The sequence below is a fragment of the Rattus norvegicus genome, chromosome 14, assembly GCF_036323735.1.
Source record: "Rattus norvegicus strain BN/NHsdMcwi chromosome 14, GRCr8, whole genome shotgun sequence".
NCBI lineage: Eukaryota > Metazoa > Chordata > Mammalia > Rodentia > Muridae > Rattus > Rattus norvegicus.
Window position 1 is genome coordinate 82,396,805 of NC_086032.1, and position 16,002 is coordinate 82,412,806.

The window sequence follows — 16,002 nt, forward strand, 5'->3', positions numbered from 1 at the left end:
TGGCAGAAAACTGGGTAGATGTTCCCACCAAAAGACCTAAGTTCCTGGACTTGTTAACTCACAAACACTCGGCCCATATCTCGCTGCTGTGTGCCAGGCCTGTTTCGGGGTCTGTAATGAACAAAACAGCCCTCCAACTTAGTTGGAGAGAGAGTTAACAGATTTGGATGTGGCTTTTGGATAACGGGAAATACAGGAGGAGAGAAAGCAAAAGTGCCAGGTCAGCTACAGACAGCAGGAGAGCTCAGTGGGTGGGGTGAGTGAGGCAAGGGCTTGGGAAGGGACTCAAGGCAGTCATCTGCTGCCAAGGGAAATGGCAGGAAGAAAAAATTATGTGTGTGGGAGACGTGAGGTCTGCTCCCCCCACCCCACCCCCGTGTTCTTTAGCTTGCTTTGCTATTTGTTAGTTGTGAACGAGTGAAGAAAAGACATTTCTTCTGAAGACATTCTTAGTTCTGTGTTCTGGAGACCTCCCAGCCTTTCTCTGAGTATGGAGGTCAGAGTGGCGAGCAGCGAACAGGACAAGAGTTGAGAAGTATGTCTGTGTGCGAGCCTGCTAATGTCTGTGCAGATGAGCACGTGTGGAGGTCTCCAGTGCTGTTCTACAGGAGCCATCCGTTTTCTAATGCTCATTGATGTTTTGCCTGCATGTGTGTCTGTGATGATGCCAGGAGCTCTGGAACTAAAGTTACAGACAGCTGTGAGCTGCCATGTGGGTGCTGGGGATTGAGCCCCATGAAAGAGAGCCATGCTTTTAACCTCCGAGCCACCTCTCCAGCCCCACCTTATTTTTTGAGGAGCTCTTTCACTGGCCCAGAGTTCACCAAGTAGGCCATGCTGGCCAGCCTGCAGGGCCCTGGGCTTACTTGTCTTCCCAGGGCTGGGATTACAAGTGCACCCCGCTGTGCTTGGTATTTTTTTAAGCTTGGGGCTCACACTCAGGTTGTGTTTTCAAGGTAAGCACTTCACTGACTGAGCTTCTCCCAGCCCCACAGAGGATTAATGGGAACAAAAACCAATCTCCAGAAGGACTGGCAAGCTTATAGCACTCCAGGAATCTCGAGAAATCTCAAAATGAATAGAAATAGCCTTTCATCTCCAAATAGGAAAAGAAGAAGCAATCAGTGATAACGAGACAGAAACAGACCGGAAGGTCAAAGTGCAACTTTACTCAGCTCCATGTTAATAGTGATTATACTGCGCTTCTGAGGTAAAGGCAGAGCCTTCTGGTTAGATTTTTAAAAACAAGCCAAGCAGTTACATGAGCTCTTAGGTGACTTGCTGGGCTCTGTGGACTGTAGAATAGAGGGTTGGCCATTTGACCTTGACTTAGCAAAGAGGCTGATGTAGAATGTTCAAGTTTTATAGACATGTGGCTTTGTGACCATTACAGAATTTGCAACCTGGCCATACTTGTGTTAAAGTATGGCCTGACCTTGAGCCAAGTCAGCAGGCAGGTGCCTTTGCCTGCCCCACTCCCTGTATCCTTCATACCAGAGACAGAAGCTGTGGAGACTATGATGCATGAAGGGTGATGACGGCCTTCATACCTGCTCAGGATATGGGCTTTGAGCAAATTTCCAAACATCAGTTTCCCCATCATTAGACCAATGGGGAAGGCTGAAAGGCCACCATTACAAGCTAAGGTTCTACCTAACCTTCAGCACAACGAATATTGACCTGCTTCCAGCGAGTGAGAGGCAAGTGCAGAGGATGCGGGTAAGGGGAACTCCTCATGTTAGAGTGACCCTCCGCAGCGACTGGGACCTCACCCCAAACTTCCCTGGGCTTTATTAAAGTAGATCTGTCTGCTCACACACCATAGAGCTAGCCTGGCTACTGCTGGACGGTCTGGGCCATGAACAAACCAAGACTGGGGCCCTGTATCACCTTCTATGGCAGATTACCCTGGGAAGGGAAGGGAAGGGAGGGAGGGAGACCCCATGGTCCAAATGAACACAGCTATAGAGAGATTTCCTCACCAGCAAAGTAGAAGCTGGAGGCCCAGCAAGGTGGTTGGCTTTGTGGGAGTTCCAGACCTTGGTCAGGATACTTTATGCAACTCGGCAAGTCTCTGAGCCTGATCTTTGCTTGTAAAGTGGGTGACAGGAGTGACTGGGAGGGTTGTATTACCAGGAGGGTACAAATGCAGACTCGCTGTGGGAATGAGTAAATGGCTCTGACCCTGGCTTCCTGTTTCTTTACTTAGCTGCACCCATCCCTCCACCCCCAGACAACTCTGTAGCTCACCTCTGAACTTCCCAGGCTGGATTTGCTTCCTACTTGGTATTTCCAGAGCACAAGTCCACACTTGTGAGTCTCTTTTTTTTTTTTAAACGTCAGCCTTTATGATGTTTTCCAGTCATAATAAATAAATACACTAGCCATTAGTAATAATGACACACTAAAGGTGCCAACTCCCTGTCTACCCGTCACATATACTGGTTCATAGTCACTCCCAATAAGGCAGGCACTGTTCTAACAATCAAGAGGCTTGATCCAAACAGCTATAGCAAGTCGGTGAGAATGGAGCCCAGCAGCCCAGCCTGAGCTGCTTCCGTGCCACTCCCCAGTGGGGCTGTTATGGCTTTACCCCAGCTGTCTTGTCCAGCTAGAGTGACCCCAGCCTTGGGCCTCTTTGCCCTCCCCAAAGAAAGTCTTTCACTTGAAGCCCCCCACCCCAATCTGTATGTCTGCATTTCCATGTCCCACAACCAAACCACCTTTAACTGTTGCTGCTCTAAGCACTCTTCGGTGGTCGTCATCACTGCCCTGGTTCATGCGCATCCTAGGAGACAGCCAACCTGGTTCAGACCCTACACGGCCTCTTTCAGAGTGACATGGGTCTGTTTCCTCACCAAAAACAGTAACAAAAAAGCAGTTCTTCCAGGGCTGCTAGGAGAACAAAGTAGCTGATGTCTAGTAAAGCACATAGGAAACACTCAAACCTCCTTTCAGTTACCTCAGTCATCTTTGCTCAACCCTTCATTGTAATGGACAGAGTGAGCAGGACAGAACCAGCAAACGGTTACTGTGCAGTGCCAACAGGTAAGAATTTTGTCATTAAAAGAGGAAGCTTTTGTTTTATTTATTTTGACCATTTAAAACTGCAGGTTGGGTGTTGTTAAAATCCCATCACTTCCCCAGAGGTAGAGGCAGGAAGATCAGGAGTTTAAGGCCCACCTCAGCCACATAAGGCCAGCTTGCTTGGGCTGTGTTCAAAGAAAGTAAAGCACTTGTAAATAAAGTTGAATAAAGTCAAGTCATTCTGAGGTGGGGCTGGAGTCGGGCCTCCAGCTGCTGTTTTACTGTAAGTGCAGCTTCTGTTTGGTAGGTCTAATCTTGGTTTAGAGGGTTAAGCCTCCTGCCGGCAGGCTTGAGGTTCCTAGTCTGCTGTGCAGTGCCATATCCTCTAGCAAGACTGTGCTAAGGAAGTCTACACAAGGAGGCCCAGTGTGCTTATTACCAGGGCTGCATAACCAATCCACTTTCTACCCTGTTTTTTGAGACAAGGTTTCTCTGTGTAGCCCTGGCTGTCCTGGAACTCCCTCTGTAGACCAGGCTGGCCTCGAACTCAGAGATCCACCTGCCTCTGCCTCCTGAGTGCTGGGCTTATGGCATAGCACACCTGGTTTGCAGGACAGCTGACCTTCCACTGTGGAGCCTACAGATCCACTCAAGTTTTTCAGGAAGCACTTTCCCTTTTGTGGGGTGGAGTAGGAGTGAGATGGTCACACCAAGTAGCTCTTGCTGGCCTGAATTCCCCATGTACTGGTACTGGGGTACTGGTACCGGGGTACTGATACTGGGGTACTGGGATAAAGTCCTGAGCCCTTTATTGTCACTGCTTTGCTTATTTGCTGTGTAAGCTGCTTCCTCTGCCTGTAAAGTTCTTATCTCTTTATCTGCCTGAGAAACTCCAGAGGCCCAAATCTGATTGTTGCTGTCTACAGTTTTCCCTGCCCCCAGCTCTACTGTAAGACAGCTGGCATGCTTGCTGGTACCAGGCACTGTGCCCCATGAGGAAAAGTATTCTATTCGAAGGTTCAGAGAAGTGCAGTGACTGCTCATGTCCGAAGCTGTGAGGAGCAAAGTGAGGGTTCAGAGCTGAGCTGTCTCTCTGGAGCCATGTGTCACTCCTGTGTCCTTCCCTGTCCTGCATTGTGTCCCCTTGTGATGCTCAGGCTCAAATGGGCAGGCACGCTAGACAAGTGCTTTGCTGCCAATTACATCCCCAGTCAGTACACCACCTTTTTATGGCTCTTTGCCCCTGTGAGACCGGGCTCCTCTGATGTGGGCTGTGAAGGGGCTGGAGAGATGGCCAGTGCCTGAGACCACCGACTGCTCTTCCACAGGACGTGTTCCCAACAGCCAGCACTCTGGCCTCCAAAGGCGTCAGGCATTTATTTAATACACAGATACAAGCAAGTAGAAGGCCCATATATAGAAAATAAAAATTTTAAGTTTAAAAACATAATTCATCTCTGTTTTCCTATTACCTAGAATAGTTCTCGACACTTTACAGCCACTAATCCATTCAACACCTGTTCTTTCTGAATGGCTAGTATATGCTAAAAAGGATTTTAATTCTTGCCTTAGATTTTATATATATAAAACAATTATATACATGGTTTTAATGTTTAGTTATATATGTATAACTGTTATATAGAATATGTATAATGATTACATATATGATTATGTACTTACATATATTCAGCATATAGTTATAGGGGATGGGACATAATGCATGAATAAATACAAGAGAATGTAGTGGAGGATGAGGAAAACCAAGTGCTCTAGTGTTCTGGCAAAAGCTGAGGTCTGAGAAACTGGTGCACTGGGTAAGGTCTCCAGAGCGCACTTAGGAGCCAACACATAGGGATGGATGTGGCAGGAACAGAGGGCTTAGTGAGGACAACACTGCCCCTGAACACAGATACCAACTGACATCAAAATGACAGACCCCTTCAGTCTACAGAGGAAAAAGCCTTGTCAGACTGCAGAGAAGCCTTTGGGAGAGGCTGGCCAGTTACAAGGCTGAGAAAACCATGGTTGGGTGAGCACGTACTGAAGATGCCTGCCAAGATGAGCACGAGATAAAGCAACCTAGCTTGCTCTCTCAGCTCCACCTGCCTCTCACAGGTCTCGCCCAGAGTCTCCTTGTAAAGCTGGGGCTCCCATGAGGCAGAGTAAAAGGCCAGGCAGAGATGCAGGGGAGAGGTGGAAGCCCAGGATGGGTAGAATCCCCACTCCTGGGATCTTCCCAGGATTCCTTCCCCTCCAAGTCTTGGGAACATCTTAGATGCTGTAAGCTGTAAAAGGCACTCAGGGACTCCAAATAGGTCATCCTTGTCCCTTGTGGACGAGGGCCTGGACTCTGCCCTCCAAGTCTCCCTACCTCCACAAGGAGATCACTCTTCTCACTAGTAACTGAAACCAGAATGTACTGATCCATCCCATAAGGATCAGCCCCAACACAGATAAGCAACCTTGGGGGCTCCTTTCTTTTTTTAAACTTTAGTGGAATTCCCTCTCCTTAAAGATGAGCCCTTCCTCCTCCAGCATCAGCTCAGACTTGGAACCTGGACATTTCCTTTACTTGGTTCTAAATCAGTGTGTGTTCAGATGTGGACACAGGTTCAAGGCAACAGAGGGTTTAAGGCTTAACACAGATAAAACACCTACTGCTTTAGGCCTCCCATGGTTCCTGCCACAGAGAACACATCCCCGCTGCCCCCTGGTGGCTGGTCATTCTTCCTCTTCCTGCCGCCTTCCTCTTTATTAGCTCCCCTCCTTTTTTCCTTCATCCTGGGGCCAACATCATCCTTGGGGACTCAAAATTTCATCCCCCCCCCCTTTGGGAAAAAAAAAAAAGGAATAAGAATACCAGTGAGAAGAATGGGCTAGGGATAGAGCGCAGTTGGTAGAATGCGTGCCTAAAATGCATGAAGCCCTGTACCCTAGCCCAGCACCATGTTAAAAGTAGGTGTAGTGTGCATACCTACAATAGCACTTGGAGGGTGCAAGACAAGGTCAAAGTCAAACTTAGCTATAAAGCAAGTTTGAGACCAGCCTGGGTTACACAAGACTGTCTCAAAAACAACAAAAAGCAAAAACAGAAAACATAAAATTGGCTGGGGATTTAGCTCAGTGGTAGAGCGCTTACCTAGGAAGCGCAAGGCCCTGGGTTCAGTCCCCAGCTCCGAAAAAAAGAACCAAAACAAAAAAAAAAAAGAAAACATAAAATTGTCAACAGTCTTAAAACATCCCCTTTAAATTAGGAATCCTACTCTTTGAAACTGTGCAACAGAGTAACTCTAAAGATCTCATTGTACAAAACTCATGCAGAAGGTCCGTTGTCAGTTAGCTCATATATACAGATTATTTCAAAACATCTGATACCATGAGAGAAAACTGCTTATCTTAAAAGTTGTTATGGTCTGGGCAGTGGAGGTGCATGCCTTTAATCCCAGAACTTGGGAGACAGAGGCAGGCAGATATCAGAGTTCAAGGCCAGCCTGGTCTACAGAGTGAATTCCAGGCCAGGGCTTCACCAAAAAAAAAAAAAAAAAAAAAAAACAAAACAAAAAAAAAAAAACAGTCTTGAAAAACACAAAACTAAATATCCAAAAAAAAAAAAAAAGTAATTATGGGGCAGGAGACAGCTCAGTGTTAAGAGTGTCAAGAACACTTGTTGCTTTTACAGAGAACCTGAGTTGGTTCAAGGTACTCTCATGGTGGCTCACAACCATCCATAACTGTAGTTCCAGGATATCTGACACCCTCTTCCAACTTCTGCAGGCATACATAAGTGCAGACAATATACTCCTACACATACATAAAATATAAATCTAAAAATGGTATGAAGGGCTGGAGAGAGCGTAAATGTGCATGCTGCTCTTCCAGAGGACTCAAGTTTGACTCCTGGCACTTACCTCAGGTAGTTCACAACTGTAACACTTACAACTCTGTAACTCTAGCTCCAGAGAATGTAACAGCTCTGGCCTCTGAGGACACCTGCACCCATGTAAACACACACACACACACACACACACACACACACACACACACACACACACACACAGAGTGAAACACATTTTTATAAAAATGTTAAAAGTTAAGAAAAAGCAGTTATTAGAAAGCAGCAGGCTCTAAGGGAACAACATTGCTTATGTTACAAGATTTGAGCAGTATTAAAGACGCAGAAAAGACTGGTATGAAATGTAATTGCAGCTGTTTTGCTTGAGTCCCTCACACTGTTAACATAAAGCTGTGACACCAAGTCAAGCCCTTCTTTGCCATTGGGTAGCTTGATGTATACCAAACAGGTGTGGGGCGTTGGCTCAGTGCTAAGGAATAAAGTCTGGGTTTGACTCTGGATACCAAGACAGCATTTAAAACCAGCAAGAAACGCCTCCGCTGTTTAAGACTCATTTAAAATGTTCACAGGTATAAAATGATCCACCTTGGGGCTGGAGAGGTGGCTCAATGGTTAAAAGCTACCCTTCCAGGGGACCAGAATCAGTTCCCAGCACCCACATGGTGGCTTACAACTGTAACTAACTTGAGTTCTAGTGTATCTGTGCCTCCTCTGGCCTGCACAGGCACCAGGCACATATGTGCACAGACATACATTCAGTCAAAACACCCATAAGTATAAAATTAAACTTTATTTTTGGTTGTGAGCCTAGCCTTTAACGGCTGAGCCATCTCTCCAGCCCAAAATTAAACTTTAAAAAACCCAAAATATTCATTTTGATTTTGGGTGTGTTAATGCTGGGGCTTGCTTGTGTTAGGCAAAGACTACCATCAGACTGCAATCCCAGCCCTAATATTTATTTTTGAGATATCTATCTCAAGTTTCCCTTTCCTGGTGACTCATGTGGAAGGCAGATTAACATCTAGTTTGGATCTAGACTGCCCTCCAAAACCTGCCTGTGTGTTAGAGGCTTGGTCCCCAGCTTGGCACTATTAGTTTTGGTAAATTTGAATAAAGCTGTCATAAACATCCATGTGTAGCTAGGTGGGCAGACATATGCTTTCAGCAACTTTGTGTAAATATCAAGGAACATGCTTGCTGAATCATATGGTAGGAGGAACATGGCAATTTTTTTCCTTTTTAGTGTGTGTGTGTGCACATGTGTAAGCCAGAAGTTGATACTGGGTTTCTTCCTCTACCCTCTAGTTTCTTGCTATGTATGTATGTATGTATGTATGTATGTATGTATGTATGTATGTATGTATAGCTAACCTGGAGCTCACTGATCTGTCCACACTGGCTGGCACCCTAGTAAGTGAGCTCCAGTGCTGGGATTACACACCTGTGCCATTGAGCTTGGCTTTTATGTAGATAGAAGGGCTCCACAGAGTCTTTAAGATTCACATATTTTGACAACAGCCCCCTTTACCCACTGAGCCATTTCCACAGTCTCTGCTTTGCTCCCTCTTCCTCCTCCTTTTTTGAGAGAGAGAGAGAGAGAGAGAGAGAGGATCTCATTTAGCATAGCATAGCCTTGAACTCATAATCAGTTCTAGGAGGCCCCAAATTTCACACCTTCCTCTATTTCCCAAGTATTGGTTACAGGTATACAGCACCACGAACAGCTCTAATTTTGTTTTGATTTTTATTTATTCTCCTGCCTTACCTTCTGATTAAAGATGAGTGCTGGGGGGGCTGGAGATTTAGCTCAGTGGTAGAGCGCTTGCCTAGGAAGCGCAAGGCCCTGGGTTCGGTCCCCAGCTCCGAAAAAAAGAACCAAAAAAAAAAAAAAAGATGAGTGCTGGGGATGGAAGCCAGGCCCTTTGAGTCTGAGTGAGCGCCCTGACACCAAGTTTGGAGAGGTTGATTTTTAAAATGGATTAAATTTTAAGAGTATAAGTTGGGCTGGAGAGATGGCTCAGCGGTTAAGAGCACTGACTGCTCTTCCAGAGGTCCTGAGTTCAACTCCCAGCAACCACATGGTGGCTCACAGCCATCTGTAATGGGATCTGATACCCTTTTCTGGTGTGCATGAAGACAGCTACAGTGTACTTATATATAATAAATGAATAAATCTTTAAAAAAAAAGAGTATATGTTGCAGGATATTTGATCACACTGTGAACCCCCAAGATTATGTTATTTACTGAAAAAACCTGTTTCTAGTTGTGGTGTGGCTCAGCCCTTAGCACACATTTTTTAAAAAGTTTGCTTATGTATATGAGTACACTTAAGTATACGAGTCCACTGTCGCCGTCTTCAGACACACCAATAGAGGGCATCAGATCCCAGTACAGATGGTTGTGAGCCACCATGTGGTTGCTGGGAATTGAACTCAGGACCTCTGGAAGAGCAGCCAGTTCTCTTAACTGCTGAGCCATCGCTCCAGCCCCCTAGCATATACTTTTTTTTCTCCTTGTCAAGGTCTGTTTATTGAGAGGAATCTAGCATATACTTTTAATCTTTCTGCTGGAATACACACATGCCCTTAGTGCAGACCTTTAATCTCAAACAGTGGAGGTAAAGTTAGTTTCTAGAAGGAAGCACCCATGTTTGAAAGCGATGTCTAATTGAGTGCAGACAAAGTGATGAATCAGAGAAAGATTTAACAAAATCTGCCCAACTCTCAGCAAAGAGAAGGAAAAGAAGCTATGTAAGAGAGAAGAGCTGGGGCTGGAGAGATGGCTCAGTGGTTAAGAGCACTGACTGCTCTCCCAGAGGTCCTGAGTTCAAATCCCAGCAACCACATGGTGGCTCACAACCATCTGTAATGAGATCTGATGCCCTCTTCTGGTGTGTCTGAAGACAGCTACAGTGTACTTATATATAATAAATAAATAAATCTTTAAAAAAATAAAAAGAAAACTATTCATTGTATTAAAAAAAAAAAAAAAAAGAGAGAGAAGAGCTGGAGAGATGGCTCAGTGGTTAAGAGCACCCGACTGCTTATGAGTTCAATTCCCAGCAACCACATGGTGGCTCACAACCATCTGTAAAGAGATCTGATGCCCTCTTCTGGTGTGTCTGAAGACAGCTACAGTGTACTTATATATAATAAATAAATCTTTAAAAAAATTTAAAAAAAAAGAGAGAACAGCACAGACAGAGAGGAAAGGGAGGAGACAGTTTTACTGGGAGAGTTGTACAGAGACAGGCTGAAAAGAGAACAGGATAGACACAGGTGAAGACAGAAAGAGCCAGTGAATGAGAAAGAGCCAGGTTAGAACAGAGCTAGAGTTAGCATGGGGCCGAGCAGATCAAAAGTCAGAGGCTGAGAGTGAAGCCAGATCGAGTCAGGCAGCTTGGAGAGGAGTTTAAGCCAGAACAGCTGAGTTAACCAGCCAGCCAGCCAGAGTTCAGAAAGAGCTAGAGTGAGTGAACTTACCCAGCAGTAAGTCTCAGAGGCTGAAAACATTCTGAGCTAGATATGACTGTATGGAGGCTAGAAGCTTCCAGAACTAGGCCAGGTTAGCAGACTGAGGCAGTGAGCCTCAGAGATGACAACTACAACAGGCAAATAAAAGTTACTGTGACAAGTACAGCTTAGTGTATAGCTTAGTGGAGTGTAACACTTGTCCAAATAAAATAATGTTGGTTTAGTGGTCCATATTCTGATCCTAGCTCTTAGGAGACTAAAGTAAGAGGACTGCTGCTATGAGTTCAAGACCCGTCTGAGCAGTAGAGATCCTATCTCAACAAACACAAAAATTAAAAAAAAAATAGTTTTGCAAATAATTAGGTCAGGTGTGCTGGCATTCAAGATAAGGCAGGAGAATTCAAAGTTCCAACACAGGGGCTGGAGAGATGGCTCAGTTTATAGGAGCATTTGTTGTTCTTCCAGAGGATCCAGGTTTAGTTCCCAGCACCCACGAAGTGGCTCACAACCATCTGTAACTCCAGTTCCAGGGGAGTCTTTGACCCCTCTTCTGACCTCTGTGGGTACCAGGAACACACATGGAACACACACATACCTGCTGGCAAAAGTCATACACATAAAATTTATATATTATATATACCAGCCCTCAAGAGGTAGAGGCAGGCATATGAGAGGTAGTGGGATCGATGCCCACATCTTCCAGTTATTACCTTGCACACCAGGTTTCCACCGACAACCTTATATAAAAAAAAAAGAGGTAGAGGCAGGGGCTGGAGAGATGGCTCAGTGGTTAAGAGCCCCAACTGTTCTTCCAGAGGTTCTGAGTTCAATTCCCAGCAACCACATGGTGGCTCACAACCATCTGTAAAGAGATCTGATGCCCTCTTCTGGTGTGTGAAGACAGCTACAGTGTGCTTATATATAATAAATGAATAAATCTAAAAAAAAAAAAAAAAGAGGTAGAGGCAGGTGGATCTCTGGAAGTTTGAGGCCAGTCTAATCTACAGAGTAAGTTTCATGACAGCCAAAGTTCTGTGTGTATTTTTTTTTCTTTTTTTCGGAGCTGGGGACCAAACCCAGGGCCTTGTGCTTGCTAGGCAAGTGCTCTACCACTGAGCTAAATCCCCAACCCCTTCTGTGTGTATTTGCTTAACAGTCCTTCATCAGATGTGTTTCATGCAGATATTTTCTTCCAGTGTGTCGGCTCATCCTCTCCTTCTCTTGACCTTGCCTTCTCAGTAAGTCCACTGTTATCAGTGGTCTCTTTCATGCATTATGCCTTTGGCACTCTCTCCCTTACCTATCTCTGTCTGTCTGTCTGTCTGTCTGTCTGTCTGGGATGTAACTGTGGAGCGCCTCCTGCCTCACCGTCCTGGACCACTGTGCTGCTGTGTTGCTGTCTCTATCACTCAGCCCTTCACTCAGCTCCACCTCCTTGGGGAGTCCCATGTTTGGTTTCCACTTTATAGTTTACTCTATGACACATTAATTTCTGTGAGGTATATAATGAGTCTATTTTTCATGTGGCTGCATAGTTTTTATGTACCGAGACACTGTGCTGTCTTTGTTTCTTTGTCAAAGATCAGTTTCTCCACTGGAAACAGGGGCAACATACCTGTAGTGCCAGCTACTTGGGAGGACACAGGCTGACTCAGGAGTTCAAGTTGGTCTAGGTAACAGTGAAACCCACCTTTCACAAAATCCACCTACAGTATTTCTTGTTCTATTTGTGGGCCCTTTTCTTGCACTAATTTATTTGTCTATTGCATGAAGTATGTGTGTGTCTTCTCACAATAGGAGGCTGTCTCAGTGTAAGAAAATTTTGTTTTGCATTTATTTATTTATGTGCATGTATGTAGCTTGAATGTGGAAGTCAGAGGACAGCTTTCACTTGGTTTTTGGTTGTCTCTTTCTAGGATGTGGGTCCAGGTATGGAACTCAGGTCGCCATGCTTAGTAGCAAGCACCATTACCCACTGAGCCATCTTGGCACCCCCTCCCTCCGTTTGGAGTCTGAAGACCAAAGAATTTCAATCCTGAAAGTATAGCCCCTTACTTCACTGGTTTAACTCTTCTGTATCTTTTTCCTCTCTCCATGTAAACGTTAGGGTTCATCTGTCTATATCCACAAATAACTTATTGGAACTTTGGGATGGTCATGAATCTATAGGTCAGGTTAGAAGGACTCCCACATTCTGGTAACATTGAATCATCCTATCCACAAACATGGACAATGTTATTAGTTATTTGATTTTGTTCATCATAGTTTTATAGGCACTTTGTTAAGTCTATGTCTTGTGTTCCATTTCCTCCTGGCTCACTTTCAGTGCACTGGGAAGCAACTGAGTTTTGTGTATTACAAGTCCCACATGGTTATGGAAGGGACTACATAGCATGGTTCTCACCCCTAGTGCAGAGTCAACAGGGTGTGGGCCTCCAGGAGTGTCTACTGTTACTTGGGAGTAGGTTTGTTTGTATAATAATGTACATATTTTACTTTCTGCTTCTCCTTCGGGAAATATTTCCCCTGCCAAGGTTAATGACTCCATGATAATTAGAAACAGCACAAGTTTGGGAGTTGAGGGTATATCTATGTTCCTCAGCAAAAATGGTAAACACTGTGACTTTCAGGACAGCTCTTAAGGCTGTGAGAAAGAACTCTGAATTTGAACATGAGTTCAAGAATGTATAATTTCTCAACTATGCAAAATATAAAGAAGCAATATGAATTGTATGAGGGGCTTCATGGACCTAAAAGAACAAAGGCAGCTTGCACTAATAAGCCAGTTTGTCAGAAAGATACAAAGGCAGGTAGATTCCTGAGTTCAAGGTCCAGGCATGGTGGGAATGGTATCAGGATGGGATCCCATCCAGCTAGTTTACTGTCTGTGCTTACAAAGGCAGGTAGCTCTCTGACTTCATTTGCAATGTTAAAAAAAATGCAATGCTGTCTTTTCTTAAGAATCAAGGGGCATTGGTCATAAAATGCTAATTCATGGTATAAGCAAAAGGGAACCTGGAGAAAATGACTGAATTGATATGTAAATAAAGACTGGGCTTTGGTCTGCAAGAGAGAGCTACCCTGGGAGCTGGAGAGATGGTTCAGTGGTTAAGAGCTCTGGCTGTTCTTCCAGAGGTCCTGAGTTCAATTCCCAGCAACCACATGGTGGCTCACAACCATCTGTAATGGAATCCCTCGTCTGAACACACCTACGGTGTACTCATATAAAAGAGAGAGAGAGAGAGAGAGAGAGAGAGAGCGCTACCCAGAGAACTGCTTGGAGAGTGAATACAGCTCTTTCAGAATTTTTCCAGCAGGATTTCTGACTTTGGTCAGAAAATCCAAGAATTTTTTTCTAGCAGCTTTTCTGACTTTGATCGGAAAAATCTAAGAGTTTTTCCCTAGCATGAGAGAAAAAACTGTCTCAAGCAGAGAACTGTTTTGAGCAGACTACAGAGCCAAGAGCTATCTACCGAGCTGTCGGGAGGTCTCTGGAGAGCTGTCTCAAGCAGAACACAGAGCTGTCAGCTTGCACCCTCACTGACTTTGAGTTGTTTCTTTCCCCGCTCACAAACACCCCCACCCCAGGCTGAGGCTGGTCCTTGGCACACATCATTCTCCGCAGTGGCTTATTAGGAAAGCTTGTCTGCCAGTTCTTTGGATTTTCTAGAAAGACTTATGTCACCTGTGCACACAGATGATCTCTCTTTCAAGCTTTGTACCGTTTTCATATTTCCTTTTGCAGTTATACTGCATCTACTATGACTGACTTCCCATACAGGGCAAGGAGGAGTGGAAGGAGAGAAAATCCTTGTCTTGTTCTTCACCTTGGTGGTGAAAAAGCTCATAGTTAACAATACTCTTAAACTGTTTCACAGATATTATCACATCAAAGAAGTTCCTGTTTATTCCTAGATTGTAATTTTAAAGTCATGAGTGGATATTAGAAATCTTTATGACCTTTTATTTAGTGTGTGTATACCATGGTGATGACATATGGAGGTGATGACGTATGGAGGTCAGAGGACAAAGGCGGGAGTCGGTCCCTTCCTCCCACTATTGGGTCCTGGAAAACTCAGCTTTGGCAGAAAGTGCCTTCACCACTCAGCCGTCTTTCTGCATTTATGTATGTGTATCATATACATGCCTGGGTGCTACAGGGACCAGAAGGCACTGGATGCCCTAGGACTGGAGTTACAGAGAGCTGTGGGCTTCCATGAAGGTGCTGGGGATTTAACGTAGATCCTCTCCAACAGTGGCGAGTGCTCTCAACCGCTGAGCCAGCTCCGCCAGCTCTCACACACTTAGTAGTGACAGTCATCTATCTCAGTGTCCAAGCCCACTGGCAAAATTTATAAACTGGAGTTCTTCTGAACCCCTTTCTTGTAAATCAGAGAAAATCTTGTTTATTGCTGTGGTCTGGAGAAACAAACCTATTTCTTTTCTGTTTTATTAATTTGATGCTGGCTGCTGATACTTACACATTAAAAAAATATTTTTGTGTGTATAAATATGTGTGCAAGTGTGAGCACACTATGGTGTATGTAGGATCAATTCCTTCCTCCCTCCACCATGTGGGTTTTGGTGATCAAAGTCATGTCCATCAGCCTTTGGGGCAAAAGTCTTTACCAGCTGAGCCATCCACTGGCCCCCAAAGTCTATTTTCTTTGTTCCAATTTAAGTGCTATCACTCTGGTGCTTGGGGCTTGGTATTGGTGAAGAGAAGTTCTACCCTTAGCCTCTGACCACATTTAGCTCCCTTGCTGGAACCCCACCTGGCTGGAATCTGGAGAGCTTAATGCTGGGCTAGCTCACTTTCTGGGAGCTGTGCCTTGTGGAAAGACAAGAGTGTGTAAACAACTAGAAGCATGTGATCTTCCTCTACCATCAGGAGTATTTGTATGCATGTGACTAGAGGAGACCAGAAAGGGGAGCCTGGAAAAAAATTAGATTCTTCAGCTAAACACAAGGCAAAACACAAGGACATGGTTACAGTTCCATAGAGGAGCACTGGCTAACATCTGTAAGGCCCTAGGCTCAGTCACCACCACCAACACACACACACACACACACACACACACACACACACAGATTCACTGACATAGACACACACAGAGACACAAATACTCATAGAGAGACACATGAACTCAGAGATACACACACACACAGATACACACAAACACAGACACACATATGAATAGATACAGACACACACATGAACACACAGATATGCAAACAGACACATACAAATACAGATACACATGAACATACACATGAATACACACCTGTACACACAGATACACAGACACATGTGATAAACACAGATATGGGCACAGATATGAGATATGAACTCAGAGATACACATGAATATACACATGAAAACACACATGAACAGATATACAGATACACAGACACATTAAGACACAGATATGCACACACAGACACATGAAGACACAGATATGCACACACAGACACATGAGCACACAAACACACACATATTCTCATACACTCTCACATATACTCACATGCAGATACACACACATTCACACATGCACATACAGAAAAACACAATGTCTCATAGACATATAATGACACACAGACATACACACATGAACACACACATATAAACACACAGATACACAATACTA

General features: G+C 44.6%; 1 protein-coding gene and 1 non-coding gene across 7 annotated transcripts in view; one reads left to right on the top strand and one right to left on the bottom strand.

Moving 5' to 3' along the window:
* The window catches only part of Limk2 (LIM domain kinase 2), a 125,500-nt gene that overhangs the window by 12,549 nt on the left and 96,949 nt on the right, over positions 1-16,002 (bottom strand). The gene's annotated exons all lie outside the window — the stretch shown is intronic.
* On the top strand, positions 13,637-13,700 carry LOC120096766 (U7 small nuclear RNA). Its single transcript, XR_005493606.1, has one exon. It is a non-coding gene; the product is annotated as a U7 small nuclear RNA (small nuclear RNA).